A 27,010-nucleotide genomic window follows, 5' to 3' on the forward strand; every position below is an offset into this window, starting at 1 on the left:
TTCTGCCTCGCGTGTCCTTTTATATGTTGCTAAACCCCTTTCCGAACGAGCATTCCAAAAGTGGGGTTCGTAACACTAAGATAAAATGTTTTGTGAATACGGCCCCTGATGTGAGTATCTAGACTGACAATCTAGAGTGTCTAAACACATACAGTTGAAGTCATAAAAAGCAATGATTTCCCAACAACTGTGAGTATTCTCAAGTCATTTTTATACAGTGATACAACCGTTACACCTTGTTTAACAATTAAATAATATACTTTTTATGAATTGATATTATCTAAATCAACAGTGACACAAATCCACAGAATTATGCACTCACTCACACTCACATGCATTATACTGATGTGATTTGTATTATTGTCTATGGCTACATGCACACACTCAGTATTTGGGAAGAAGAACCCAAAGACCAGACTCCCAATGTCAATTACATTTTTTATTAACTTGAGATACTGTTTACTTCTCACCGTTGCTGATTTATCATGCAGCTCAAAGACGCAATATCACATTACTGGTATAGAACCACAGTGTCCATTATTTTGATAAATCAGAGAGTTTGACTGATCCCCAAACATTAAACCCAGGATAGAGCGGCTGAGTGAATATGGTCTGGACTGTGTGGATGAGGTTCATTGTGTCAGAGACGCTGTAGAAGGACAAAGTTCCTGCACTGTGATCCACATACACTCCTATTCTATGGAAACTGGGGGGAACAGGGAGTTCAATTCTTTTGTTATTGTGACAGAATGCGAAACCGGAGGAACAGCAGAACAAACTCCAGGACTGATCATTACATCCAAACAGACACTCATAACCAGATCCCTTTCTGCTGATGTTCTTATATGACACTGATATGTCCACACCGTCGCATCCTCTCCACTCAAGCTCCCAGTAACAGCGTCCACTCACACTCTCTCTACATAACACTTGAAGACATTCATCAAATCTGTCTGGATGATCAGGATATGGCTGGCGTGTGATAGTGATAGTCACCACTCTGTTTCCCTCAGACAGACGAAGGAGTGTACACACAGTGTTTGGATCCAGAGTGAGCCAATGGGAATCTGATGCAGAACAAAAGGAGTTATGAATTTTAAACTGGACACAGGTTTATGAATTTAAATTTTCCTGATTCTGAGGTTTTCTCTACCCACTTTCCTGTCCCAACTTTTATTTTTTATTTTTATTGAAGACAAAAGCCCCCAAAAATTAATTCAAAAGTCTAGAGAATGCCATGTTTATGTTCTGAGGCCTTTATGTTAATGTCTACTTCTGTCTTTTTTTTTGGTTCCTGTGTTTCCCCTCATCCCCTTCCTGTCATAGATATGTATAGGTAGATCCCACATTTGACCACACCAGACACGCCAATGAGTCCGCCAGCTTGGAACGGTCAAAGTGTCGTCAAAAGCGCAACCTCTGCTTGTAAAAACCAACAAAATTTGAATTCCAAAAGAAATGGTATAAACTTTCACAGGTGAGAATGTGTTTGTTTCCCTGTTGAAAAAACAGCATATGTTGGTTAGATATGTTTTGAAGCATGGCAGCTGGTTTAAGAAGGTCCTTAGTTAGTCATGAGCTGGTTTAAGCTTGTCCTGAGCTGGTTATAATCTGGTTATGAGCTGGTCCTGAGCAGGAGCTAATTGCTTTGAACCAGCTTAGGACCAGCACATGATCAGCTTAAACCAGCTCAAACCAGCTGCCATGCTTCAAAACATGCCTAACCAGTATATGCTGATTTTCAACAGGGTTGTGTTATGTATTAACTCAATATTACAGGTTTTTAAACTATGGCAACTTTTTAATGTTGTGTTAGGTTATTGGCTTTTATCTTGTGTTAGTTTAGCAAAACAATCTGCTTGAAGTATATTGCAGATATAGATATACATGTGTATAACTATGGGTGCAAAATTTGCTCTCAAGTCTTAATGATGTATGTTGCTATGATTGCTTGTGTTTGTACAGCACTTTGTTCAATGACAAATTGTGTAAAAGTGCTTAATAAATAAAAATAAAGAAAGAAGAAAGAAAGAAAGTCTTCATAGACAAGCTTTGAACATTTCAATATGATGGCTTATGTATAATAGCCCACAGAAACAGCCACTAATAAGTAGGGATGTAATGATTCATTCACTGTAAAACCCAACAAGTTAAAGTAACTCTAACCATTTCAGTAAACTGATTGCCTTAAAAACCCGACAAGTTAAGCTAACTCAAACCGTTTGATGAAACTTATTGTCTTAAACCATTTATGATTTTATAACTAACAGTTATGAGTACTCTGAACTTATTTCTGTTGAGTTCACTAAGTAATTAAGTGACTAATTAAGTGCTGATTGAGCATTAGTGATGAACACCTGCTGTTAATAACCAGAATCACTGACAGAAAGAGAAACACAAGAGCAACAACTAACTGCAATCAACTGAAAAAAAAAACATTAAATCAAGATCTAAACAACCCCACAAACAGCATCACCAGCTCCACTTATTAATAACCAGACTGACTTTATTTCTGTCAGACATCTACAGAAGCTCTTATTGAGAATTAACTAAGGTTTAGATGTTGATTTATTGTTTCATTTGAAGTAACCATGTTAGAGATCAGTGTCTGCTTTAGTTGGGCTCTTTACCCTTGACTTCTGTGTTATTCTTTTTCTCTGGCTGTTGTAAGCATGTGTTCCTTTAACATATTTGTTATGACTGAAAAGCCCAGAGAAAATCGACCACAACATTATTTTAAATAGATTAGAACACTTTGTTGGCATTAGTGGAAGTGCATTAGCATGGTTCAAATCATACTTATCTGAACGGCATCAGTTCGTAGCAGTGAATGAAGAGGTATCATATCGATCACAAGTACAGTACGGAGTACCTCAAGGCTCAGTACTAGGGTCGTTACTTTTCACGCTTTACATGTTACCCTTGGGAGATATTATCAGGAGACATGGTGTTAGTTTTCACTGTTATGCTGATGATACTCAGCTCTATATTTCTTCACACCAAATTGAGAAACTAACGGAATGCATAGTCGATATAAAAAACTGGATGACGAGTAACTTCTTACTGCTAAACTCTGAAAAAACAGAGGTGTTAATTATCAGACCTAAAAACCCCACATGTAATAACTTAGAACACTATCTAACACTTGACGGCTGCTCTGTCAATTCTTCTTCATCAGTTAGGAACCTAGGTGTGCTGTTTGATAGCAATCTTTCATTCGAAAGCCATGTTTCTAGCATCTGTAAAACTGCGTTTTTCCATCTCAAAAACATATCTAAATTGCGACCTATGCTCTCAACGTCAAATGCAGAAATACTAATTCATGCGTTTATGGCCTCAAGGTTAGATTATTGTAATGCTTTATTGGGTGGTTGTTCTGCACGCTTGATCAACAAACTACAGCTGGTCCAAAAGCAGCTAGAGTCCTTACTAGAACCAGGAAGTACGACCATATTAGCCCGGTTCTGTCAACACTGCATTGGCTCCCCATCAAACATCGTATAGATTTTAAAATCTTGTTAATTACTTATAAAGGCCTGAATGGCTTAGCTCCTCAGTATTTGAGAGAGCTCTTATCACATTATAGTCCTCCACGTCTGCTGCGTTCTGAAAACTCTGGCATTTGATAATACCTAGAATATCAAAATCGACTGCGGGCGGCAGATCCTTTTCCTATTTAGCACCCAAACTCTGGAACAATCTACCTAATACTGTTTGGGAGGCAGACACCCTCTGTCAGTTTAAATCTAGATTAAAGACACATTTCTTTAACCTGGCTTACACATAACACACTAATACACTTCTATTATTCAAATCCGTTAAAGGATTGTTAGGCTGCATTAATTAGATCAACCAGAACCGGGAACACTCCCCATAACACATGATGTACTCGTTACATCGTAAGAAGAATGGCATCTACGCTAATATTTGTCTGTTTCTCAGTCCGTATCCAGATCAGATGGTGGATCGGCACCGGGAGATGATGTATGAGGCCCTGATCGTCGGCGGAGGCCGGACACCTGGATGAGCGCCAGAGACAGATCTCCAGTGAGGACCCCGCCACTTAGACAGCCATCGGGAAAGAGCACTGGAATCAGTTGAGCCCTTACAATCTGACTTTGCTGCAGTTGGAATTGAACTGCTGGTTCATTTGGCCAGAGGAGAACTGGCCCCCCGACTGAGCCTGGTTTCTCCCAAGGTTTTTTTCTCCATTCTGTCACCAATGGAGTTTTGGTTCCTTGCCGCTGTCGCCTCTGGCTTGCTTAGTTGGGGACACTTCATTTCCAGCGATATCGTCGACCTGATTGCAAAGACACTATTTAAACTGAACTGAGCTGGATGATGACATCACTGAATTGAACAATGAAATGCCTTTAACTGAAAATCTTTTTTTAATTTTACATTATTGACACACTATTTTCCTTTTTTGATATTGTGCAGTTGCTTTGTCACAATTTACATTGTTAAAAGCGCTATATAAATAAAGGTGACTTGACTTGACTTGAAAGTACAAAACAACGTTTCTTCCCTCAAATTCCTCTGGAAATAAAACTTAAAGGGGTGGTTGATTGCGATTTCACTTTTTTAACGTTACTTAGTGTGTAATGTTACGAAGCTGAAAGTTCAATGCAAATGGAGATATCGTCTTTTAAAATTCTGGCAGTTTAATGCCTACAAAAACGACTGGTAAGAGACTACAACGAGTTACTTCCCGGGTCCGTTAAGTCAAGAACCCAGATAAACCCCGCCCCCTGGAACACGCAGCAAAGGGGGCGAGGCCATGCTGCGCTGCTTTAGAGAAGAGGAAGAGAAAACTAGGGGTGCACGTAAAAATCTATATAAATCGCGATTCTGTCTTCTAACAATTCTAAAGGATTCACAAGTTTCAAAATCATATGTTTTAAAGCAGCGGTTCTTAATACTGTTCCTTTTGTCACCCTGCTCTGCATCTCTCTCTCTCTCTCTCTATCATTCAGATCGTCAGATCAGCTCCAACAAACTGTTCCAATTATTCACTTATTTTCACATAGCTATGAAAAGCGTTATACATGGATGCGTGTGCAGTTGCCGTGTTGTATTAAGGCTTTAATTAGGATAAAACCGTATATTAAAATCTAACAGGAGCAGTAGTATTTACAAATAACAGTGTATCTAAAAGTATGAAACAACAACAAACAAAAAAAGCATACCATTAAAAGCCATGCTTGCACAGGTTCTGCACGATCCTCTTCACTAATATCCTCTGCATCTCTTTCGGGTTCAAATTAATAAGCAATATAGACGTCGCCATTGTTTACAATACAACAGGAGCACATGCTGAGCTGATGGGCGGGACATTCAGACGCACACTAGAGGTGATTTAGTCAATCACAACACACTGGGCCAGCTAACCAATCTGAGCCCATCGCTCATTTCTGAGGGAGGGGCTTCATAAAACCAGGAAATAATCGGGGCGTTTATCAGAGAAGGGACAAAGAGGTGTGGAATAAAGGTAAATTATGTGATAAATAATGCGTTTTTTAAAAAACGAAGCATGAACACATGTTTGACTGCACTCCATAAACTCAATCAAGCCTAGAAAAAAAAAGTAAATCACCCCTTTAAGCTTCTCTTTTCACTCCTCTATTATGCTCTTTTCAAAATGTTCATGCTCCAAATCAACACTGTTTTGCAAAAAAAGGCTGCTTCATTCTTTCTTAATCTAATTTTCTTAATCATAATCTTAATCTTAAAGTCTCTGCACACCGAGTCCGAAATTTTCGCATGCGTTTTTTTGCATTCACAATCTTAAAAATTTGGCACGCACAGAGATTAATTAATGCGTTTTAATTAATCCGTTGCGAAAAAATTCGCAAAACTATACTAAATGTCTTCAAGCAGTGAGGATGATTTTGTTGTCCTCTCTCTTTTTAAAAAAAAGAAAAAGAAAAAGGAAATATTGCGTCCATCCAATCCTTAGATTGCGCAGAGAGTAAGGAGAGTTCCACCTCCTTATCAAAGAGCTGCGGGATTATCCCGAGAGATTCAAAGTTTATTTCAGGATGTCAGTGCCTCAGTTTGATACTTCGCTAGCGATACTGAATCCACATATTAAAAAGAAGACCACCAATTTCTGTGAACCAATTGATCCTGAACAGAGACTGTCTGAGGTATGGATACACCAACAGACACACACACACACACCGAACTGCGGCATCGGAAAGGTGTAAAAAAAATAGGCTACAACAGTTCTTTATATTCTGTATCTTTGTATTCCGCAATTTGTTTGTCAAAGTGCTCTGTGCTGCAAGATGAAGTGTATTAATTTGTCTGACACTATTTTGGCTTTCGCTTGTACGGTGGCTCTGAATTGTCAAAACACCTTCTCAAAGCATCTCAAAATGCTTTATACGGATGCGAAAAACGCAAAAAATCGAACCCAATCCGAATTTTTTTTTGACGGACGAAAATTTTGGAGGCAGTGTGCAAACGTGATTGACAAAACGTGAGGTCGTATTTATTTTTCAACGTGCGAAAAGTTTCTACGAAAAATTCGGACTCAGTGTGCAATGGCCTTTAATCTTAATCTTTTTTTCTTTATCACATCACTTATCGCCCTCTAGTGAAATGCCCTCTTGTTTTTCAAATGAAGTATCTGTTAAATACTTTAATTTAACAGAAAGGTGAAACGACTGAAAGGTGATTTGACTTTGAACGTGGCATGGTTGTTGGTGGTCTAAGTATTTCAGAAATTGCTTACTACTGGGATTTTCATGCACAACCATAGGGTTTACGGAGAATGGTCCAAAGAAACAGAACATATCCAGTGAGTGGCAGTTCTGTGGGCAAAAATGCTAGAGGTCAGAGGAGAATGACCGGACTGGTTTGAGCTGATAGAAAGTCAACAGTAACTCAAATAACCACTTGTTTGCAGAAGAGCATTTCTGAAAGTACAACATGTTGAATCTTGAAGCAGATAAGCTACAGCAGCAGAAGACCACACTGGGTGCTACTCCTGTCATCTAAGAACAGGAAACTGAGGCTACATTTCGCACTGGCTCACCAAAATTGTAAGGTTTAGTTTTTTCACTATTTTTAATAGTTCGAAAAACCTACTTTTTCAATCTCGTCCTAGACGGTTTGTCTGATTTTCACCAAAATTGGCTCAGATCATCTTCAGACCATGCTGGCAAAAAGTTATGGAATTCAAGTTGATTTGTCAAACCATTCTCAAATAACGGAAGAAGTCTAATGAAAAGCACACAAAAATTGATCTGAGGCTATATCTCCGCAACGGTTTGGCATATTGAGACCAAACTTGGTGTGCGTTATAACAAGCATGACCTGAGGCTACCTACTGTGTTTCGGTAGCTGTGCCACCTAGTGGTCAGGAGATATGAAAAATGCATATTTTTGCTTATAACTTCTGAATCGTATGGCCAAAAATCACAGAACTGGTCTCTTTAGATTTGGTGCAACATGCAGAGTCGAATTATATCCAATTTCCCTATGTCAGCCATTTTGGGCATTGGCCATTTTGAATTTTGTCATATTATGCTGTATTTTACGGATGCATTGACTCATCGTTACGGAACTTGGTATAATTCTTCTTCGGCACCATGCCCTGACGGTACTCAAAAATTTTGGGACAGCGGCACCTTGTGGTCAAAAGTTATGATGAAATTTCTAAAAATGCTAATAACTATTGTAATAAGACTGATGTTGATTGATTCCTTGGATCATGCCAAGAACATCGATAACAATTATGCCATAATTGGCTGAATTTGCTGTCAGCCATTTTGAATTATGTTGAAAACCTACGTTTTTTTTAACTCCTCCTAGACCGTCAGTCCGATTTTCACCAAATTTGACTCGGATCATCTTCAGACCATGCTAGCAAAAAGTTATGGATTTTGTGTCGATATACGAAACAGTTTTCATTTAACGCATCAACAAATTTTCTGGAAAAATGCCAAACTGCATCTGAGGCTGTATCTCTGCAAAGCTTTGACATATTTAAACCAAAATTTGTATGTGCCATTGTCATCTCAAACTGACTACGCCACATAAATTCGGTAACAGCGCCACCTATTGGTAAAGAGTAATAAACCATTCATTAACCATTAATTATGAAATTTCCAAAAATGGTAATAACTTTTGATTACATTAGCCTATTGTAATGAAACTCATCTCAAAATATTCCTTGGTTCATGCCGACAACATACGTACCAATTATGCTATAGTAAGCCGAACATCCTGTCCGCCATTTTGATTTATGCTGAAACAAACTCCTCCTCAACCGTTGGTCCGATTTTGTCTGTGCTGACAAAAAGTTATGGATTTCGTGTCGATAGACGAAACCGTTTTTATTCAGCGCTGCTACAAATTTTAGTTATGGTGCCAAAATGACTACGAGGCTGTATCTCTGCAAAGCTTTTACATAATGACAACATGCTTTGTGTGTGCCATTGTCACCTCACACAAAGCACACCAAAATGATTTGATTACAGCACCAGCTGTTGGTCAAAAATGATAAGCCATTTAATCATATTACTAGTGGTTGTATTTACGATTTTTCAGCTATTTCAATTACAATCATCCTAAAATTGCATTTATTGCTTATTGTTGCATTTGGTCTGATGCTCCATGCCATGCTTAGCTTCTCATATTGCTTCTGCAATGCTTGGCCCATTAATTACTGCTTGCAGCTATATTTAGGGGCCAAGCACCGCGTAGGCACCTATTGTATCTCTTGGCATTCTTATTATTCTTCTTCTTCCGTTTCTTCTTCTTCCATTTCTTCCGTCTTGAGTCTATGGCAGCCCATAAAACCGTTTGCGGGAAATTTGTGAAATTTTGGCACACTGATAGAGAAAAGTTTCATCAACCACAGCATATTTGAATTCTCTAACTCAAACTCTCTAGCGCAGCGGTTCTCATTCCAGTCCTCGCGTCCCCCCCGCTCTGCATATTTTGTATGTTTCTCTTATTGCTTCAGACGTATGTTCTATTCGAACGGAAGTGCCCTGCGAAGTGGACATCACAGGATATTCCGCCATGATTCCAGTTCGAAGCGAACGTATATGTACCATTCAAAGTGCACTGAAGTGTGTGTGACGTGAATTTAAATTGTATATACAGTCAGGTCCATAAATATTGGGACATCGACACAATTCTAACATTTTTGGCTCTATACACCACCACAATGGATTTCAAATGAAACGAACAAGATGTGTTTTAACTGCAGACTTTCAGCTTTAATTTGAGGGTATTTACACCCACATCAGGTGAACGGTGTAGGAATTACAACAGTTTGCATATGTGCCTCCCACTTGTTAAGGGACCAAAAGTAATGGGACAATTGGCTTCTCAGCTGTTCCATGGCCAGGTGTGTGTTATTCCCTCATTACCCCAATTACAATGAGCAGATAAAAGTGTCCAGAGTTCATTTCAAGTGTGCTATTTGCATTTGGAATCTGTTGCTGTCAACTGTCAAGATGAGATCCAAAGAGCTGTCACTATCAGTGAAGCAAGCCATCATTAGGCTGCTGAAAAAACAAAACAAACCCATCAGAGAGATAGCAAAAACATTAGTGGCCAAAACAACTGTTTGGAACATTCTTAAAAAGAAGGAACGCACCGGTGAGCTCAGCAACACCAAAAGACCCGGAAGACCACGGAAAACAACTGTGGTGGATGACCGAAGAATTCTTTCCCTGGTGAAGAAAACACCCTTCACAACAGTTGGCCAGATCAAGAACACTCTCCAGGAGGTAGGTGTATGTGTGTCAAAGTCAACAATCAAGAGAAGACTTCACCAGAGTGAATACAGAGGGTTCACCACAAGATGTAAACCATTGGTGAGCCTCAAAAACAGGAAGGCCAGATTAGAGTTTGCCAAACGACATCTAAAAAAGCCTTCACAGTTCTGGAACAACATCCTATGGACAGATGAGACCAAGATCAACTTGTACCAGAGTGATGGGAAGAGAAGAGTATGGAGAAGGAAAGGAACTGCTCCTGATCCTAAGCATACCACCTCATCAGTGAAGCATGGTGGTGGTAGTGTCATGGCGTGAGCATGTATGGCTGCCAGTGGAACTGGTTCTCTTGTATTTATTGATGATGTGACTGCTGACAAAAGTAGCAGGATGAATTCTGAAGTGTTTCGGGCAATATTATCTGCTCATATTCAGCCAAATGCTTCAGAACTTACTGGACGGCGCTTCACAGTGCAGATGGACAATGACCCAAAGCATACTGCAAAAGCAACCAAAGAGTTTTTGAAAGGAAAGAAGTGGACTGTTATGCAATGGCCAAGTCAATCACCTGACCTGAATCCGATTGAGCATGCATTTCACTTGTTGAAGACAAAACTGAAGGGAAAATGCCCCAAGAACAAGCAGGAACTGAAGACGGTTGCAGTAGAGGCCTGGCAGAGCATCACCAGGGATGAAACCCAGCGTCTGGTGATGTCTATGCGTTCCAGACTTCAGGCTGTAATTGACTGCAAAGGATTTGCAACCAAGTATTAAAAAATGAAAGTTTGATTTATGATTATTATTCTGTCCCATTACTTTTGGTCCCTTAACAAGTGGGAGGCACATATGCAAACTGTTGTAATTCCTACACCGTTCACCTGATGTGGGTGTAAATACCCTCGAATTAAAGCTGACAGTCTGCAGTTAAAGCACATCTTGTTCGTTTCATTTGAAATCCATTGTGGTGGTGTATAGAGCCAAAAATGTTAGAATTGTGTCGATGTCCCAATATTTATGGACCTGACTGTATTTGCAGAGGTATATTATGTCACACTCGTCCGTGTGTGAAGACGTTGCACAGTGCAAATCCATTAATGAATGTTCCGAAGTGACGTAAACTTCAACGGATTTCCCCTGCTCAGGGAGTAGGGAGCAATGGACACTGCATAGGGACCATGTCAATCAGAACACAGTTCATGCACGGAGCTCACTTCTAACGAGCAGAACGAGCTTCTAAAGAGAGACATATATAATATATTTTATATCTCTCTATAAATGGAACATTACAATCATACAATGAAAATGTGGAGCACACAATTATACCAGTAGCTAATGAACATTCACAAAAACAGTTTTGAAAATGTGCATTTTTTGCAGTGTTTCAAAAACAACCATCACAATTTTGTATTTCAAAGATTATGGATGTGACATTCGCAGTAAATACCTGAAACACGCATTCTGATAGAATGTATTCATTACCAATTGCTATATTGGACCATCTCTTTACATTTTTCTAAACCGCTGAAAATAGAGTCCAGCCATCAGTAAAGTATCAGTCTATAAACAATGAGGAAAATAGGATACACATGCATTACGGACGTGAATGAGTTTTGGGGAGACAACGGCCTATTTGTAGACTGTGATTTACAATGCACAGCCCAGAAGCTGCAATATCTGCCGGATGGAAAGGGTTGGCTATTCACAGCATAAAATATAGGCTAATATAACATAGGCTATTTTTTATTTAAATAAATTCGTTTTTGTATTTCAGAGGAAAAATCAATGTTACGGACGGACAACTCTCCATTACGGACTTGACTATGGAGTGAAATTTGTGCCAATATTCATCAAACAAATCCAGTGTTTTGCAAATAAACACAATCTGTTTTGCAAAGAAAAACTCGACTTTCAAACAAACGTAAAGTGATTTGCAAATACAAAACTCTATTTGAGAGAAAATGCAGAGGTATGGACAAATATATGTATTGTGTGTTACAACTGTGAGACTCATTTTCCTTTTTATGAGGAAACTTGGCTTGATTTTCTCACAAATACGTGTTGGCAGATTTTCTCACAAATGCGTGCAGGCTGATTTTCTCACACGTGCAATTGAGCAACTTTCTTTTCCAAAAACAGCAGATGGCGCTGTCTGTTAATTTACGGTAGTCTCCCGAGACCCGAAACACCTCTTTACCTTTTCAGACCAATATGAGTGGGGAACAGGCGAATTTCTGTCTTACTAGATCTATAATTAACCATTTAGATGTTTTCACAAAGCGTGCCTACTACAGGGTCAGTGAAATTCACAACAAGTGCTGTAAAGTTGTTAATATGATTGATTAGTTCAAAAATCAGGAGTGACATGGCTAAACATTTAACTAGGCAGTCTTTGCCTATAAAAACGGATCCATTTCCACTTCACATGTTTATATTAAAGCTAATATTCCAATGAGCTTCAATATATTCTATAAAGCCTATAAAGTTTGCCACCAAGCACAGGCAAAAGTCGCCTGATGATTATGAATGTGTTGGAAAATAGGAGATATTTTAATTATTTATTAATTTTCTCTCATCTCCAGAGTAGCCTACTGGACGCGCCTTTAGAGAGAAATGCAACCTTCATTCAGATTACAATAATCAGCAAACATTTTTTTTTTTAATTGGTTCATTTAAAAGTAGACATTTTAAACTTTCTATAAATATAGCCTATTTTACATGTCTGTGAGGCAGCCCTACGCTGAGTTTCCGTTCTTTTTTTCTTTGCATGCAAAGCTTTGACATATTGACACCAAACTTTGTATGTGCCATTGTCATCTCACATTGACCACGCTACATCAATTTGGTAACAACGCCCCCTATTGGCCAAAAGTGTTAAATCAATCAATAACCATTGATAATGAAATTTTCAAAAATGCTTAGAACTTTTCATTACACAAGCCTATTGTAATCAAGCTGGTTTCAAAACATTCTTTGGGTCATGCTGACAACATAGATACCAATTTACCATAGTCAGCTGAACTTCCTAGCTGCCATTTTAATTAATGTTGAAAACCTACTTTTTCGAACTCCTCCTAGACCGTTTGTCTGATTTTCACCAAATTTGACTTGGATCATCTTCAGACCATGCTGGCAAGTTATGGATTTTGTGTTGATAGACAAAACCGTTTTTGTATAGCGCTGCTACAATGATGAGGCATGATGCCAAACTGACTCTGAGGCTGTATCTCTGCAAGGTTTTGACATATTGACACCAAACTTTATGTGTGCCATTGTCACATCACACAGAACACACCACATCTATTTTATAACAGCGCCACCTGTTGGTCAAAAGTGATAAGTCATTCATTCATATTACTAGTAGTTTTAAATGATTTTTCAGCCATTTTGCCTAAAATCATCTTAAAATGGTTTTAATTACTCATTGCTGCATTTGGTCTGATGCTTGCTTCTGTAGTGCTTGGCCCCGTAATTGCTGCTTGCAGCTATTATAAATGGGATTAAATTTGGGGACAGAAAGACCAGAATTGCTATGTAGTGACGCAACGCACGTTTCCTTATCTCAGGGAACCGAGGTTACATCAGTAACCGGAGCATTCCCTTTCGAACAGTCTCTCCTGTTGTGTGAAAACGTATGTGGGGAACATATCCGAACACGCCATGCTATGAGCAGATACAGAATAACCCGCTCTGTGATATGCATTTTCACACAACGGGAGAGACCGTTCGAAAGGCAACTGCTTTACTTCTGCAGTTCCGAAAGCAAAACCTGCTGGCAGAGAACGAATTAGCTTTTTCAATAAGCCCGTCTGCTATTTTTAAATGTGAACCAGTGGAGCGACAAGAAGCTAATGAATTATAAAAATCTAAACAATTAAGACACTAAGATATATGCAATTTAATATAATAATTGATTGATAATAATTGATAAGTTAATATAATAATTCATACTCTTGACTCATTCCTTTTCTTAAAAATTGTATAAAGACTGCAATGGGAAGTTTAGGTCTTAAAAAGGTCTTTAAAGGTCTTAAATTTTATTTTTAAAATCCTTCACGGACCCGGTTATACTATGTTACCATTTGGAGTAAATATTTTAAGCCCTTTTTAACTGTCCTCTTAGGTTAATTTGAGAATGTTCAGTAGGCCACTAATAAAAAGTAAGACATCTGTACATTTGATTGTTGCAAATTTACAGACAATGCAATTAAGATGTTTACATTGGCTTGTTGGGGTAATAATAATAATAATAATTCATTACATTTATATAGCGCTTTTCTGCTTTTCCAAGCACTCAAAGCGCTCTACATTGTGAGGGGTGGTGTCTCCTCGTCCACCACCAGTGTGCAGCATCCACCTGGATGATGCGACGGCAACCATAGTGCGCCAGAACGCCCACCACACACCAGCTTACTGGTGGAGAGGAGACAGAGTGATGAAGCCAATCAGTGTAAGGGGATGATTAGGAGGCCATGATGGTCAGAGACCAATGGGGAAATTTGGCCAGGATGCCGAGGTCACACCTCTACTCTTTTCGAAAGACATCCTGGGATTTTTAATGACCACAGAGAGTCAGGACCTCGGTTTAACGTCTCATCCGAAAGACGGATCAGGTAATATTGCTGCTAACTGACAACAAAGTTTCCCTTCTGAATTAGAATAATTGCACAAGTTTTATAGTTAATAATATCTTTATAAACAAATTACATTAATTATACTTTGATTTCCTTCAATAAAAAGCAAATTGAGTAAAACTATGTAAAAGGCGTGTAGACGTGGATTAGTAATCTGGCCCCTTGGTATAAAAAACAATTTGGCCCTCATCACTATCAAAGTTGCCCATCCCTGATCTATACTCTATGTCAGGCTATTGCTCTGACCACAGGATTACTTTTTTAATAACATATTATTAATAATGAACGTCAACACTGATCATGATTTTTCAACTTCCAAGAAATAAACCTTCTAGAAGAAGTAACTGAATATGTGTAATTGTGTTTGTTAGTGACTTACATTGTAGGAAGTCCTCCCTGGTCCTGGGAACAATGTTACTGTGAGTGACTGTGAAAATAACAGATATGAATGTACACTATACAAAATGCTGGGTTAAATATACGGTGCCCTCCAAAAGTATTGTAACAGTAAGGCCAATTCCTTTATTTTTGCTGTAGACTGAAAACATTTTGGTTTGACATCAAAATATGAATATGAGATGAGAGATTAACATTTCAGCTTTTATTTACAGGTATTTTCATCTGGATCTGATACACAACTTAGAAGATAGCACCTTTTGTTTGAACCCACCCATTTTTCATGTTACCAAAAGTATTGGAACAGATAGAATTAACATGGATTAAAGTGAAAAAGACAATGTTTAGTTGCAAATCCTTTGCTTTCAATAACTGCATCAAGCCTGTGCCCCATTGACATCACCAAACTTTTGCATTCCTCTTTTGTGATGCTTTTCCAGGCTTTCACCGCAGCCTCTTTCAGTTTTGGGGGGTTACTCCTTCAGTCTCTTCTTTAGCAGGTAAAATGCATCCTCTACAGAGTTTAAGTCTGGAGATTGACTTGGCCAGTCTAAAACCTTCCACTTCTTGCCCCTGATGAACTCCTTTGTTGTTTTGGCACTATGTTTTGGGTCATTATCTTGCTGCATGATGAAGGATCTCCCAATCAGTTTGGTTGCATCTTTCTGTAAATTGTCAGACAAAATATTTCTGTAGACTTCTGAGTTAATTTTGCTGTTGCCATCACGTTACATCATTAATGAAGATTAATGAGCCTGTCCCAGAAGAAGCGAAGAAAGCCCAAGCCATTACATTACTTGTGTAATGTGTACTATAATGTACACCTGTGTACACTGTGTTTCAGATGAGCTTGCATGTTTGGGATCATGAGCAGATCCTTTCTTTCTCCAAACTTTAGCCTTTCCATCACTTTGGTCCATAAAATCATTCCATAAAACCTTGTCCCAGAATTTTTGAGGCTCGTCTCCTATTCTCCTTGCTAATGAGTGGTTTGCATCTTCTGGTGTAGCCTCTGTGCTTTTGTTCATGAAGTCTTCTGCGAACAGTAGATTGTGATACCTTCACTCCTGCCCTCTGGAGGTTGTTGCTGATGTCACTAACAGTTGTTTTAGGGTCTTTCTTTACAGCTGTCACAATGTTTCTGTCATCAACTGCAGATGTTTTCCTTGATCTACTCGTTTGAGGTGTTACTTAGTACACCAGTGGTTTCGTTCTTCCTCAGGAGATTCAAAAGGGTTGTACTTGCTATTGCCAGTGTTTGTGCAATGGTTTGATTGATTTTTCATCATCTCTCAGCTTCAAAATTGTTTGTTTTTCACCCATAGACACCTCTCTGGTTTTCATGTTGGTTACACGTCTAACTAACTGAAATGTTAATCTCTCATCTCATATTTATCTTTTGATGTCAAACCCAAATGTTTACAGTCTACAGCAAAAATAAAGGAATTGGCCTTACTGTTCCAATACTTTTGGAGGGCACTGTTGGTTATAAAGGGATAAACCCATCGGTTGGGTTATTTTGACCCAGCGGTTTGGGTTGTTTTGACCCTGCGTTTGGCAGATGTGTAAAGTCCAGGGGTCAGAATGTAAAATCCTGCCATATTTTTGCTCCACCCATGAACTCAGCCAGCTGATTTCACCAGAGGAGGATGTTCATGCAGCATTTTAAGCATAAAACAAGAGGCGGACACGCTAGTGCAGCTCAGGAACTGTATTTGGACAGAACAGCCCAGAACAAGACAGCCAAAAACAATCGACTGTCGATCACATGATATATAACATCCCCCCCTTAAAAATAAGAACTAAAGTGTCAGAGCAAAATACTCTATTAAACTTTAGGCTTCATACCATTTAATGCCACTGCAATCAACTTAAATGAAATACATTTCAGATACTAATGAACTGAATCCTCACTGAGTCCTTTTTTAGATTAACAGCACTTTTCTTTCCAAACTGCCACAGCAGCATTCCTGACTTCCTACAGATCAAGCCTCTTGGGTGGCTTGGACAATCGGCCAGACCTAGCGTATGTGCGTCCTTCTGATGATGAAGGTTTGACCGGGTCAGGTGAAGCCTGTGGTAAGGGCTTCACAAGAGCTGAGTCAGCAGATGAAGGGGCCTCTGCAACACTCCCTTCCAGCATAGAAGGCAACTCGGGTTCATTCCTGTCCACTGCTTGTGAAGAGGACGATTCTGCCACTCTTAAGTGCACTCTGTTGCGTCTATATATGGATCCACCCACATTTACAAAATAAGAGCATGGTGCCACTTTCTGAAGACAGGTGCCGACCCTCCAGAGTGCAGGGTTTTGCCCTGGAAGGTGTTTCATTCGGATCCTCTCTCCTATGTCCAGCTCTGGCAAATCATGAGCTGACTTGTCATAACAGGATTTCGCCAACTGCTTTCGGTAGCGAAGTCGCTCCACAACCCCAGTCACTACACATGACTCTAGAAGTTTGCTTGTTACTGGAAGAGATGTCTTCAGTCTCCGCTAGAGCCCTGCACGGGCCTCCAATTTAGGCCCTAGCCCGGCCCGAGACGCTCAGGCCCTAGCCCGGCCCACGCTGACAGCTTATCAGAATCACCAGCCCGAGTCCGACCCGAACCCGTTTTTTTCCCCCCTTCTCCTAAAACAGTTTATACTACCGTTTTGGCTATTAAAATAGTTCAGTTTTGTGTGTAATAGCAAAATGATTATATTTCATTTTGTTTTTTTATTAAGTTAATTTAGAAAAACGGCATTTGGGGCATTTTTGTTTGTTAAATAGCCTATAAGTTTTTTGTTTTTTTAAAGTAACGACCAAGCGGCCAGCTGCATGAGCTGATCATAGCCTATATTTGAAAAATTTAGCCTTCTCATATCATCACGACTTGCCTAAAATAAAATCTATAGATATACTAAAACAGTTCAAGCATATAACAATGTTTAAACGTTAAACCTGCGCTATAATAATAATGTGCTCTAGCCTATATCTAAGTTTGTGCGGAGAGTGGAAGCTAAAGCGTGCTCCCGCAGACACATTCATGGTTATGTTTGCTGGGGGTTTGCAGTAAGCTTTAGCCTATTGCGTGCATTTAAACGCAGAACTCTTCAGCTGCACTGAAGTCACTTGCGCACCTGCTGCGGGACACTAAACACCATCGAGCTGCTCTCAGTCACGGCACGGTCTCGTGTTGTTTCCACCAGCGCAGCGATTTTTTCATTACTAATCGATAGATATCTACAATATAAAAATAAGGAGAAACCCAAATCAGGCCCGAGGCCCGGCCCGCGTCTGAACTATGACATGGAAATTGGCCCGAAGCCCGGCCCTAGAGGCGTAAAAAAGTTGGGGCCCGTCAGGCCCGGGCCGAAATGCAGGGCTCTAGTCTCCGTGGCATTAACCTTTGTGTATATATTCAGTAGGGGTGTTTCTCCAGTGAAGGATCGCTTTCCAAGGGTCAGTTCTGTCATGCATAGCTTTGCGCAGAGGCTTCTTAGCAATCTTAACAGCCGACTCAGCCTTTCCGTTTGACTTAGGATATCTTGGTGAGGAAGTGATATGCTCAAATTCCCAGCTGGAAGCAAAGCGCCTAAACAGTGCAGCAAACTGAGGGCCGTTATCTGTGTCCACCCTATCTAGCTGACCATGTCGGGCAAATTGAGCAATTGACATTGCTGGGGTGGAGTGGTGTGTGTGGTGCCACCTTTACTTTGTCCTTGTAGCTCATCACATTGCATGTTGCTCCTGAATCTAACTGACAACGCAATGACTTGCCATGCAATCGCAGGGAAACAAACCATTTCTTCCCATTCATATGCACTGTGCTAATGGACTCGACTGTGTAAATATCATCACTGTCCCCAACCGGACCCTCCTTGGAATCTTCAATGCAGTGCAGTTTTCCCTCTGTAGGTTTGCTTTTACTTTTAAGGCACACTTTTGCAAAGTGATTATTTGTTCCACAGAGTCTGCATATTTTTGCGTATCCTGGACAACAATCCCTGCCTCTTGAATGTACATTACCACAGTATCTGCATGTCCTACTAGTGTCTACGAGTCTGGGTGAATTGCTCTGCTTCCACTGGTTTCCTAGCAACACCATTTCAACCATTTCAGCTGAAGGCATGCATGCTACATCCATCACTCTTATACGTATAGCGGTCTGTTCGGCTGTGCGACACATCTCGATAGCTGTGAGCAGTGTTACATTTTTTTCACTTAACAGTCTGCGTCTGGTACCTTCATTTGTAATACCCAGCACGATTTTATCACAAATCATTTCATCCTTCAAGCCACCATAGTCACAAGTTGCTGTTTTTTCTCTCAATCTGGTTACAAAATTGTCTATGGATTCCCCTTCCTCCTGCTTACAACAGCCGAACACATACCTCTCATAAATTACGTTTTCAGCAGGCTTGAAATACGCTTCCAGTGATTCCAGAATGTTTTTAACATCGCCTTGTTGCGCCGCCGTAAGATTCAAGTTGTGACGGTAAACATGTCGGCATTCAGGTCCCATCACGCTTCTCAGGGTCGCAACTTGGATCTCCTTGGTCTTTTCAGCCAGGCCCATGACCAGCGCATAATCCTCAAACTCTGCTCTGAATAAGTCCCAGTTAGCACTCCAGTTTCCATTCATGTTCATTGGTGATGAAGGAGGTATATTAGCCGCGATGTGGGCTGGCACGCGGCTAGATGGGCGAGATGCGGGCGCTGCTGCGCCATTATCAGCGTCCACTATCGAAGATGATCGGAATTGGCTATTACTCTTTAGTAATAGCTATTGCACTTTAAGCATAAAACAAGAGGCGGACACGCTAGTGCAGCTCAGGAACTGTATTCGGACAGAACAGTCCAGAACAAGACAGCCAAAAACAATCGACTGTCGATCACATGATATATAACATCCCATAACAGAGGAACCAAGTCATTCCTTTCAAGTCACAAGCAAGTCTTGAGTCAAACCCCAAGTCCTCAAAGAGTTAAAGTTAATGACATAATTAAGTGACTAATTAAATGATGATTGTGCATTAGTGATGAACACCTGCTGTTATTGTTGAAGTGGACCCCGGGTCATGCTCCCTCTTAAGGTTTATTTATTCGTTTGCAGGGGTGCAAACTTGTCACCTTTCGGCGAAATTTGCCGTTTTCACCTGGAAATAGGTCATTAACGTGAATTGTGTATATCTGTAAAAAAAAAAAAAAAGAAAAGAAAAGAAAAAAAAAGAGGGGGGGGGGGGGTCGTAGTCGTATCTACGAGTCATCTGTGTCATGTAACCTGTAGCGTTTTTTTTCCCCTGTTGGCAAAGAAATGGACCCGCCCTACTCCGCCTCCCTTAATGTTCTTTCCCTCATCCAACCAATCTCACTCCTGAAGCCTAACTTTTAGACGCTGCAGGCAACTGTCCATATTTCAGATGGGATGCATTTATATCTTCTGTAAATTATGGTGTTCCAGTTTAAATGGTGATTACCGCGTGAGGCTGCTGTTTTTTTGTTTGTTTTGTTTTGCGTGAGGCTGCTGTTGCAATAGCTATGAAGATTGTAAGTTTTGTTATCGTTACATTAGTTCGCTACCCTTTGCAAAAATGCTCCTCAGTCTCGACCGGGGTGGGGGTGGAGTGGAGTTTAGTTTGTCACCTTTCTCACTTCTGACGAGTTTGCACCCCTGTGTTTGTTTGCTTAAATCTTTATTTTTGTAAAATGGTCTTTTGTGCTATCCACCTCACATATAAAGTTGGTTGATTGCGTAATTGCTAGTTATCAATTACTTGTTTACATAGATTATACTGTATTTTATATTATTTAGACACTTAGGCTATAGTTTGACAGAATGTTCTAATTCAACACGCCATGGGAATCATTAGAACCCATTGGCTCTTGATTCTGACTTGTACTTGCTCTTATGAAAAAGCACCATAGTTCTTAACTGTAGCATTTGTTATAATAAGGCTAGCCTATTAATCATTACCAGGCCAATAATGACTTTTTTTATTAATCTATATTGCATTTGTTATGAGAAACAACAGCCTTTAGAAACAATAGCTACAACATGCCACAGTTGTAATATACATCTATAGGGAAAAGTCTATTCTTTTCCCTATAGATGGAAACAGATTATCTATTATAAATTCTACAAGTTAGACAAAATTTACCTCAGTAAATAAGCCTACAGCAAAATGTGATAAATTATGGTAAAGGTGGTCATGAGTAGGCTAGTTTAAAAATATTTTAATATTATGTTAGCAAGATTGTTTTCTCTTCTTTTCATCAGTCTTTTTAGTTTGTGCCTTTTTTTTAGATAATGTTCGACTTTCTCCATAGCATTTTAAAGTGGCAGTTTCTCAATATAATTCAAATAGATCGGATATTTTACCATCAGCTTGGCTATAGGAATGGCTCGTGCAAATCTCCTCACACTTCTCGAGCGCGCTGGTGAACGTGCACAGAATTAGAGGGTGATTCGCATGCCGCTCGTGCACAATTAAAAGAACTGCGCTTCAGTCGTTGTGCTGATAAGCACTCCGTTCGGTTCGTATGTGAGGTTAGAGCTTATAAGAGTGTCGAAGGCACGATTCAAACAATTAATAAATAGCTTGATTATAAGTTTCTGTTAAACGTGGTATAAATATTGCGGGGGTTGAACTTGCTAGTTTTGGTTATTGGCAGTCCTGCCATGTTAAACACATGGCAGGACTTTTACTTTCTGACCCCTGGACTTTACACCACTGCCAAACGCAGGGTCAAAACAACCCAACCACTGGGTTTGTCCCTTTTTAACCCAGCACTGGGTTATATTTAACCCAGCATTTTTTAGAGTGTAGATCTCATTTAAAGAGATACATTATAGTCCACCTGCATTTCAAACATGCTCAAAAGATTTGCTACATGTTATTAGATGATGTTTGCCTTATTGCAGAGAGCAGATGAATCTCTAATATTTTACCAGACATCTTTTTAATTTCTTCTGTGCAGAAATCCTCCAGTTTGTGTCTCAGCTGACGGACAGATTCTCTCACAGCATCAAAAGAAGAGAGGAAACTGACAGAGATGTTTTCTGTAGATTCAGGAGCAGCTGAAAGAGACTGAAGACTCTACAGGAATAAAAATAAATAAACCAGAAAGAAAATCCGCTAAGAACTGTAAATACAAATATACAACAGATATATTTAATAATAGTTTCCACAGTCTCTTTTGAAGTTCCAAACATGACCTGTATAATAAAGTACAATTTAAAACAAAAACTAAAACAGTGTGGTTCAAATAATCTGTCAGTTCATTAAAGACTGTAAATTTAGTCCCCTTTAACAGCAGTTTTAGTTTTTTTTTTTTTTTTCTAGATCTCTGTTACCTGCAGGAAATGGATGTGATCGTCTGTGTGTGAAAGCTGCTCCAGCTCAGTGTTTCTCTTCTTCAGATCATCAATCTCCTGCTCCAGTCGCTCCATTTGTCCTTCAGCTCGACTCACTGCAGTCTTTTCCTGATCTCTGATCCGCTGTGTCACCTCAGAGCGGCTTTTCTCAATGGAGCGGATGAGCTCAGTAAAGATCCTCTCACTGTCCTCCACTGCTGTCTGTGCAGAGCGCTGTTAGACACACATCACAATCAGCTCTTACTGCTTCCTCACAGCCTGAGAGCCACAGCGGCTTCAGTGGGACTGAAGGAGGAGAGTCAAACTGAGTCTCAAACTTCTCTTCTTCTCCAAACTCACCTTATGAGACTCCACAGCCCCTCTCAGCTGCTCAAGATCATTCTGTCTCTGCTGGATTCTCTGCTGGATTTCACTCCGTGTCTCCTTCAAGTGTTTCTGTAGGAGAAACAAAAAACAACAAACCTCACATATTACATAAAGCGATCGCAAAATCATGTAAAATTTTGCCTGTTTGATTAAAAAAAATCTTCTTTACATTGTCTCTCAGAGTTTTAAGATCATTAATTTAATTTAGTTCCCATGACGTCCTCACATATGAATATATGGTATATATGTTTACTATCATCATTATTCTGCAATCAAGAATTAATATGGAAATGGACATTCAAACTGAGTGCAATTTGCAGCAAAAACAGCAAGCTGATGCATGTTGAATTAGAGAGAACTTGAGTGATGTAACAAATGTGAGCAAAATTCATGTTATGCTCAAAAACACAGGGTAACTCCCAATGGGAGAGCAGATCACATGATGCACCATGATACAGCTGAATACTGCAGTGAGGAAAAACACTTGAAGTGTCAGCATTAATACAACAATGTGTCATTTCAGTTCATACCTCTCTCTCTGTCCTCTCTGCTGCAGTTGATACAGTCTCATGGTTTTTATGTTCATCTGTCATACAAAGTACACAAACACATTGCTGGTCAGTACGACAGAAAACCTCCAGAATCTTATTATGTTTCTGGCAGATCATCAGCTGCAGTCGTCCGGTGGCATCCGTCACTTTGTGTCATGACGCTCAAAATGAGTTTGACAGTAAGACTCCAGACACATCAGACAGGACTTGACAGCTTTGTGTTTTCTTCCAGTGCAGATGTCACACTCCACGTCTCCAGGTCCAGCAGGAACACCAGCTGTTAGTTTGGTCTTCTTCAGTTTCCCCACCACTTCAGCCAGCATGGTGTTTTTACCTAAAGCAGGTCTTGGACTGAAGGTCTGTCTGCACTGAGGGCAGCTGTAGACTCTCTTCTGATCTTCTTGATCCCAGCAGTCTGTAATGCAGCTCATACAGTAACTGTGTCCACAGGGAATGGTCACTGGATCCTTCAGGAGATCCAGACACACTGGACACAAGAACTGCTCCACTGAAAAAACACTGGCTTCAGCCATTTCACTGTCTACAGCAATACCCACACACAAACAACAGCTCAACAGCAGATCAGTGACCGTTTCTTTTAACTGAGGTTCCTGGTTCTGTGTTTAAAAGACGTGTGCAAAACAGGCGTGCCTGTAAGTCTGTAAACTCATACACTGAAATGTCCCCTAGGTGTCAGTCTTACACAGAAAATCAGAGTTAGTGAGACCAGAAAGTGGGATAGGGAACTCAACGTGCACCATTTAATCAGATTTGTAAGGGTTAATCATTTATAAACCTACTCAAACACAGGAGAATACATCGATACCTTTCTCAATATTCTAATTGCTCAAACCCTCACTCTGAGTTTACACGCTTTGATGTCCACATATTCAGAAATGACAGTGGCTGTAGCATTTCTGTCGAGAACAAATGGCCAAATATTAAAGATTAAGTGGACATTTGAATGAAAGTTTGTTGAGTACAAGGATTATTAAAGTATAAAACAATCGTCAGGCTGTTGGCGTCCCCTGCAGGCATTTGTTATAATGCGTAATGTACATGAGCTCCATTGTTTATAATACATTATGGCCTGGTTTCACAGACAGGGCTTAGACTAAGCCAGGACTAGGCAATAGTTCATTTAGGACATTTAAGTAATTTTTATTAGCGTGCCTTAAACATTACTGGTGTGCATCTTGAGACAAAACAGAGGCACTGATCTATTTTAAGATCAGTCAGTGCAAGTTTCTTTCAGTTAAACCAGCTCAGACTTACACTTTAGTCTGGTACTAGGCTTAAGCCTCGTCTGTGAAACTGGGGGTAAGTATTTTAATAGTTAACAAGTTCAATAATTTAATTACTTGCTTTTGATACTTTATTTGAAATAATTATTTTTGCCTCATTGCTATGTATCGTTATATACTGTATGTATTTTAAGTCATTTTAAAAGCAATTTTTCAATTAGGTCTATTTTTAATACCACAAAAAAAAAATATTATAATTATCCGATTACTCAATTAATCATCAGAAAAGTGATTTTATCAAAATAGCCAAAAGTGATTTTGCATAGGGTGTCAAAATGGCTAGAAACGGCCCGATTGTGATATACCGCAAACCTACCAGGACACCATAAATCAAGGCAATGGAAAAATGCCATGGACAAAGAGATGCGATCACTGGAGGAAAACAAGACCTTCACACTCACTCAGTTGCCACCAGGAAAACAACCAGTTGGAGGAAGATGAGTTTACGCACTTAAAAGTGACATTGATGGATCTGACAAATACAAGGCAAGATTCATTGCAAAAGGCTACAGTCAGAAACTAGGGACCGACTATGATGAAACATTCTCACCCAAAGCTGACATAAGTGTGAGAGTGGTTATGCAGAAGGCAGTGCAAGAAAATTTGATCTAGAATCAGATGGACGTTGAGACAGCCTATTGGCATGCACCAATTGATCACAAAATTTATATGGAACAGCCAGAAAGTTATGAGCAAAAATCTGAAACTGGTGAAAAGCTAGTATGCAAGTTAGAGAAATCTCTCTGTGGTCTTAAAGAATCAAGCAGAAACTGGAATGCTGCATTACATGAATGTTTGAATGAGATTGGTTTTGCGCAAAACCCAGCTGTTAACTGTGTCTATACAAAATAAACGCACAATGAGAACGTAATCCTTATAGTATGGGTTGATGACCTAATCATAGCAGCTAACAGTGAAAGCGTTCTGGAATGTTCTCTAAGAGGTTCAAAATGAAGGACATTAGAAGATTGAAATATTTCCTGGGTATAAATTTTGAACAAGCTGAAGGTCTACCCTGCAAACAAGCCTGCACTGGCCCTTTATGAGCTGCCAGAGATCAGCCTCTGGATGAGATCAGTGAATCAGGACACTACATTATGACTGAAACATCAGTAAGGAACCATCCCCATCTGAACAGTTTGTCTTCTCACAACTTTTGCTATAACAAACATGCTTCAGAAACACACAATTATAGCAGCCAAAGAAACATTACAATTAAAAAGTCAAGGGTCAAGAGCCCAACTAAAGCAAGTGTTTATCTCCATAACGGTGACTTCAAACTTTATTATTTTCAATAAAACAGTGCTTAGGCTTCCTGGAGGCTAAGTGAGGGCTGCCCGTGCAGGACCCCTGAGAATTTGCTCATTGGCAAAACGTTGCCCCCTATAGCACTGGCCCTGCACAGGCAGCCCTCACTTAGCCTCCAGGAAACATATGAACACTGAGCAGTGTGGGGACTTTGCTGTGAATTATTACATTAAACTTACTTTCAGACTTTCATTCACGTATGACTGATGCATATGAATCGCATTAAGTTTATTGATATATGTTAAAACTATGTAATCTAAATGGATAGAAAATTGTTATGCATTACATAAAATTACATAATTATGTATACATTAATGTAATTACATAAATTACATAAAATGTAAATTTAGGCCGAATCATTTTTTTGAGTGCAGGCTCAGAAAGGATCTCTAGTCTTAGAGGGTACTGGAAATTTAATAATAATCTTCTTAAGGATGATAACTTTAATGCTTGTGTTAAAAATATTGCCAAATATATTTTTGTAGGAATAAATGGGGGATTTAAAAATAAATGGGATTTTTCATATATAATGTCAGAAAGATTGTGTTATGGAAGGGGATGTACGCGCTGCGGAGGTCTAGCTTCGTGAAAATGGTGGCTCCGCAGAGATGTTCCAGAGCCGCTGGGACGAGAGGAAGGGGGTAGCGAAACTTCCCGATGATGTTGTTCAGTGCCCGGTAGTCTATACAAGGCCGCAAGCCTCCGTCCTTCTTGGCCACGAAGAAAAATCTCGAAGCAGCAGGGAAAGTAGAAGGGCGGATGTAACCTTGTTCAAGAGCCTCGCTGATATACTCCTCCATGGCCCTCTGTTCCGGGAGTGAGAGAGGGTAGATCCTACCCTTAGGCACTGGCTCACCTGGTAGGAGATCGATCGCGCAGTGCCATGGCCGATGAGGAGTGAGTTTGGAGGCCTTCTTCAGGCTGAACACGTCTCTGAAGGGGGCATAACATGGTCCTCCCTGGTGCGCCAGTAGACCTGGGGTTCATACTGTACGAACCAAGGGCGTCCGAGGACGATGTCGGTGTGAGCTCCCTCCAGAACCAATAGGGTGATTTTCTCCTCGTGCAACTGACCGAATCTAATGTGGACGGGCCCAGCGTGGAACCGGACGGTGGTCCTACCGATGGGCTTGCCAGTTATCGAGCGGATTTGATAGATGGTCGGGTTGGTAACTTTTGGGAGGTTGAGCTGGCGGCAGAGGTTGCCAGAGATGAAGTTACCGGCGGAACCGGTATCAAGGAGGGCTTGTAGTGGAACGGAGACATTAGAAGCAGTAAGCAAGACTTCGACTGTGAGTGGCTTTATATTTTGATTGATAGGTTGGAGGGCACTCACCAAGAGTTGAGGCGGACGGACT

At 40.0% G+C, this 27,010-nt stretch overlaps 1 pseudogene across 1 annotated transcript; it reads right to left on the reverse strand.

Annotated features, from left to right (window-relative positions):
- Positions 1–198: 198 nt before the first annotated feature.
- On the reverse strand, positions 199–23,591 carry LOC306847264 (tripartite motif-containing protein 16-like; annotated as a pseudogene). Its single transcript, XR_013786012.1, has 6 exons — positions 23,020–23,591; positions 22,463–22,558; positions 22,103–22,336; positions 21,698–21,845; positions 14,751–14,798; positions 199–1,067 (listed from the first exon to the last, which is right to left on the reverse strand). The product of XR_013786012.1 is annotated as a tripartite motif-containing protein 16-like (transcript).
- Between the last annotated feature and the right edge of the window lie 3,419 nt (positions 23,592–27,010).

This window comes from Barbus barbus (genome assembly GCF_936440315.1).
Source record: "Barbus barbus genome assembly, chromosome: 27".
NCBI lineage: Eukaryota > Metazoa > Chordata > Actinopteri > Cypriniformes > Cyprinidae > Barbus > Barbus barbus.